The following is a 6,000-nucleotide window of genomic DNA, read 5'->3' as shown; positions in this document are numbered from 1 at the left end:
CAGGTCACCATATTTTCATGCCAGCACTGATCTATAACATGTCTTTAGTCAAATGCAGGTATTTTAAATAGTGAATTACTTTTTCTTTTGGCACAAGTAATGAGATAGAGTCCAGTCAGTCTGTGTGGATGATGATGGGGTGGTGGTAGAGACGGACCCCCCCACTTCAATCCCTCCTGGTTCTGCCTGTCTGACTGTTCTTTTGTCCACGGCTGCAACTTCATGGTTTAGTTTTTCTAATATTTATTTTCTATGAATGCTAATGCTGATAAGGGTATTAATTTAATGACTTTTGGTGTCGGAATCAATTTAGTCTCTTTGTATATCTAATCAATTGTATGAGACATGTAATGCTTAGTCACAGTCCCAACTAATCACATTACTGGACTCCAGCCGACTGTAGCAAATACAAACTCTGCACACACTGCAAAGCTTTTAATGGCTGATGTTGAAAAAAAATTCCTCCCATTTCATTTGTAGCCTTGGATTTTGTTTGTGGTGTTTGTTGTTGGCTTTAATCTCCACAAGAATTTGGTTAATGCACTCTTCATGTTTTCCACTCCAGCAAAAAAAAAAGATGACAAATCACCCTGAAAGCATCTCAGACACTGGATCTTATCTACCCAAAGCAACATGAACAAGCCTAGAGAGCATGATAGACAGCCAGAGCAGCCAATCAAAGTGGAGCAACAGATAGAGGTGATGCTGACAATAACCTCCAGCTGCGACTGATGGCTGCTGAACACCTGAATGGAAAGTATTACACAACACAAGACAAATAAAACCGGAAACAAATTTAAACTTCAAACACAAAATTGAAATTTTAGGAACATTAATTCAACACATTAAGACTAAGAATTTTTAAAATAGCACCAAACCAATGTATATAAATCTACAGGAGTCATCATAAAGACGGTACATATGGAAAAGATAAAACTGGATCTAGACTGGAAAGAAAAGAAATAGAAGAAGCTCTCATCCTTATCACACATTTGTCTTTGTGTTTCAAGCCGTGACACATCTATTAGCAACATACAGCTTCCATTTAAATATTTTACCTAGAGATTACAGTGTTTTGAACTGGTGGGGGCTAATGTAGCCTGCAGGAGAGATAAAGTGTGGGGCTTCAGAGGTGCACAACCAAGATTTTTCATTTCCGACTATAGCAGCTGTACAGTCTTCATATTCAGAGTCCCTACAACAGTACATAGAGAATCATAATAGGACCTTTGTCTACTATCTTTATTGTGATCTTTTCCAAAATGTTATCATTTACGTTAACATTCTGCAGTCAGTGGCAGAAAGAAAACCTCTGGTTAACATTTAACAAGTAGTTACTTATATTGTGCTGTAGCAACAACAGGAGACAAGGTTTCTTTCACCTTTCAAACTTTTAGACACTATTGAGACATCACAGCTCCTCTCTGCACAGAATTTACATGGGTGTAAACCACACACTCATATACTCTACAACGTCAAATGTATGATCCTTACAGATGTGACACCATTCAAAATGAAAACAAGGCAGTCAGAGACTGCAACATCCTGCAAAGGGTAGGTCAGGGTACCCTGAAAGTAGTACCGGACAAGTGCATAGCCTTGACCTTTCAGGCTAGGTCAAAGCTATGCACTAGCTTTGACCATAGATCAAAGCTAGTGCATAGGTAGACCAAAGCATTAGCTTTGATCTATGGTCTTACACTGGCCTCCCTTGTCTTTCTATCTTATCTGGTTCCTGAGTGTACAAAAGTTGAAATTTGACCTTGACCTAGATTTCTCATGGTCAAAGTCATCATCTCATTTTCATCCCCTTTGCTGCCCGAGTAATGTGCTTTTTGCTTCATCTTTCTATCTGCAACGGTTGCGAAGATATTGGTGGACTAACTAATGGATGGATGGAAAAACGAACGGACAAAGGACTGACAATTACAGTACATCACCGCTTTGAAGCGGGAAGTAATAAATAATGGTATAAGACATAGTACAAAGAAGCACTGTTACAACAAAGAAATAATCAAACAAACACAAATTTCCATATTTAGATGTTGTGTTACAGGTCATGTGTGTCCATTGATGTCCTGCGTTTGACTAGAAATCCTGTTTGATCTAAATTAATTCTTCCTAGAAAAATGTTTTCTAATCTTCTGGGCTGTATAACTGTGTCCCAGTTGAGGAGACTCATAACTTCCTGTTAACAGTGTTCTAAGCTGTAAAAGTAAAACGTTGGATCAATGGAAAAATATTCTTCAATTGGTCATATCTAATAACATTAATTTAAGTGAACTAAATAAAATGTAATTGGATGAATGTGTCATTTTTGAGTCTATTTGGCTTATTTTTATTCGTCAATTCAAATTGAAAGTTTCTAGTGACAACAACTTAAAATAGTATTAAAAAATATTCGGACGGATTTGTTACTTTTAATTCATTAAATTAATTCAAATCAAAAATTTCTATTCAGAACAAGTTAATTAATTAATCAATTCCTTTCATTCATTTTCTACCGCTTCATCCACCTTAGCGGGTCATGGGGAGTCGGAGACTAACTCAGCTGACATTGGGCATGAGGCGGGGGACACTGCGGGCACGACGCCAGTGCACCGCGGAAGAACAAGTTAATGATTAACATAAAAATAAATTGAATCGATTTTTTATTTTTAATTCCATTTAACATATTTTAATTTAATCAATTCAAATTAACAATTTTTATTTTGACCAAGTTTTTTTTATTTCAAATAATATTTGAACATTTAATTTTTATTTATATATATTTTTTCTATTCAACATTGACTCATAACTATTATAACCTTAATCAACATAACGTTACAATGTTAATAATTACAAATTAAATGCTTCTAATCAACTTATGTCTTGAAGATTTGTGTATTGTCCTTGATGACACCTGGATTTATGTGGCTTATTTTGCTGTTATTGTTGACAACTGTCAGTTTGCCTTTTATATAGTACATAAACACACGTCTTTCCTTCTCTCCATAGCTGAAGTACATATGGCAAAAAAAAAGAAAAAAAAGAAAATGGAAATAAATCAAGTGAGGACAAATGTCAGTGTAGCTATAATGTGAATCCTCTCCCTTTACTTTCACCTGGTCACACCATCAGACAGCTTAGCAGCATCACTCTCCTGTCTATGGGTAATTACCTGTGCAGGGGGGGCTGACCAGCAACAGCCTCAGAGGGACGGGACCGGAGTGTGTGCTGAGTGCAGGAGGGGATCAGGGCTTAGGAGGCTGCAATACGGACAGCCTCCAGTAATCCTGGATCACAGAGTTAGCTCCGTTAGCTTCTCCCACTCACTGCAGGGATTAGACGCTCTGAGCTGACCACTGTGATGAAACACTTCAATATCTGGGGCCTGACAGAGACCTGGCAGGAGGACGGGTTACTCAGAGGGTGAGAGGTGAGGGGAGTGAAGCCAGACATCATATCATCCTACACAAAAATGTCTCATGATTCTACTAGTATTATCATGAGGAGATTCAAAAGTAAAAACAAAATTAACATACTTCCTTACTTTCTTCTTTTCTGCTGAAATAAAATCTGCATGTGAGCTGTTAGTTTAATGGAAGCCTAAAATTCTGGTTGAACTTGAAGTTCAAAAAGGTGAGGTTCTCTCAGGTGAGGCTCGAGACACCTGCTGAATGTCACGAGACTAAACATTACAACTTTAAAGTCAAAGTCAGCTTTATTGTCAAGTGTACCATATATTCATGACATACAGCACAGATGAAATTGCAGTCCTCTTTGACCCACGGTAAACAGGCAGTACAACAGCCAGTACAACAGGTAGTACAACACAGTCAGTACAACAGGTAGTATAACACAGGCAGTACAACAGGTAGTATAACACAGGCAGGACAACAGGAATTACAACACAGGCAGTACAACAGGAAGTACAACAGGAAGTACAACACAGATAGTACATCAGACAGTACAGCACAAAGTATGAGACGAAACGCAAACACAAACTTCAGTACAGACATCATGATCATCGGATGCAACCTACAGAATGCAAAGACTTGTATTTAGGCCATTAACTACTCATAGCTATTGCTTTAGGGGTAACGTGAATCAAACCACCATCGCCCGCTATTACCATTAAAATCCAGGTGCAGCTGCACCTCATGAGTTGCAATTTAAACAGCCCTATGAGGGACTTGATGCATATGGACTTGATGCATATGAGGAAACATGCAATATTCGTCTGATGAAGAGGAGCAGGGTTGTTGCTTGTTCCTTAGCGATGTGTGAGGATCTCAGTCTGCAGTCCAGGTCATAACAATGATGTGATTGATAACTGATGGAATGTTGGACAGTGACATAACACACTATTAAGGAGGATATTCCCTACATGATCTGAACCTGTATGTGTTTGTGTCCACTATGTGTTTCATTAATAGATAAAAAACACACCAACAAGATCAAATATACTTAATGTTCTGTGCTGCTCTGAATATCATGCCTGTGTGCCACTTTTTTTAGCAGAGGACTGGGGACTTCTCTGCTTAAATGCATAAACACGTCTGTTTATGTATTTAGATTTATTTATTTATTTATTTTCTGGACAACATAATGACATTTAAACATTTCGGAAATCATCACAAATTTAGCAATGTTTTTTATTGTGTATTCATTAATATATTGTTAATGTAGCCACAAGAGGACACAAGCCAGTGTCTTATTGTGCCGATCCCAAGAATGGATAAATACAGAGGGTTGCATCATGAAGGGCATCCCGCGTAAAACTTTTGCCAAATCAAAGATGCGAATCAAACCTATGACTTCCATACCGGATCGGTCGAGGCCCGGGTTAACAACGACCGGCATCGGCGCTGTTGACCTACAGGGCGCCGGTGGAAATTGGATTACTGTTGGTCGAAGAAGGAGAGGAGGAAAGTGCGTTCGCATGAAGAGAGAGAAGAGGAACACCAAGAGTATAGGACTAAGAGTAGGGACCTTGAATGTTGGAACTATGACAGGAAAAGGTAGAGAGTTGGTTGACATGATGCAGAGGAGGAAGGTAGACATACTGTGTGTCCAGGAGACCAGGTGGAAAGGTAGCAAGGCTAGAAGTTTAGGAGCAGGGTTCAAGTTGTTCTATCATGGTATAGATAGGAAGAGAAATGGAGTAGGAGTTATCTTGAAGGAGGAGTTTGTTAGGAATGTCCTGGAGGTAAAAAGAGTGTCAGATAGAGTGATGAGTCTGAAGATAGAAATAGAAGGTGTGATGTTCAATGTTGTTAGTGGGTATGCTCCACAGGTAGGATGTGAGCTGGAGGAGAAGGAGAAATTCTTGCTGGACTTTGATGAAGTGATGCAGAGCATACCTAGAAGTGAGAGAGTTGTCATTGGAGCAGACTTCAATGGACATGTTGGTGCAGGTAACATATGCGATGAAGAGGTGATGGGTAGGTTTGGTATCCAGGAGAGGAACACAGTGACACAGTGGTGGTTGAATTTGCAATAAGGATGGAAATGGATATAGTAAATACTTTCTTCAAGAAGAGGCAGGAACATAGGGTGACCTATAAGAGTGGTGGTAGGAGCACACAGGTAGACTACATCTTGTGTAGACGGTGTAACCTGAAGGAGATCAGTGACTGCAAAGTAGTCGTAGGTAACAGTGTAGCTAAACAGCATAGGATGGTGGTGTGTAAGATGACTATGGTGGTGAGGAAGATGAAGAGGGCAAAGGCAGAGCAGAAGACGAAATGGTGGAAGCTGAAAAAGGAAGAGTGTTGCATGACTTTTAGGAAGGAGTTAAGAGTTAAGGAGGGCACTGAAGAGGATGAAGAGTGGAAAGGCAGTCGGTCCTGATGATATACCTGTAGAGGTTTGGAAGTGTCTAGGAGAGGTGGCAGTAGAGTTTCTGACTGGGTTGTTCAACAGGATCTTAGATAGTGAGAAGATGCCTGAGGAATGGAGGAAAAGTGTGCTGGTGCCCATTTTTAAGAACAAGGGAGATGTGTAGAGTTGTGGCAG

This window comes from Antennarius striatus, chromosome 19, assembly GCF_040054535.1.
Source record: "Antennarius striatus isolate MH-2024 chromosome 19, ASM4005453v1, whole genome shotgun sequence".
In the NCBI taxonomy this organism is placed as follows: Eukaryota; Metazoa; Chordata; class Actinopteri; order Lophiiformes; family Antennariidae; genus Antennarius; species Antennarius striatus.
The sequence above is the reverse complement of the archived record's forward strand: the minus strand, read 5'-3'. Positions refer to the sequence as shown.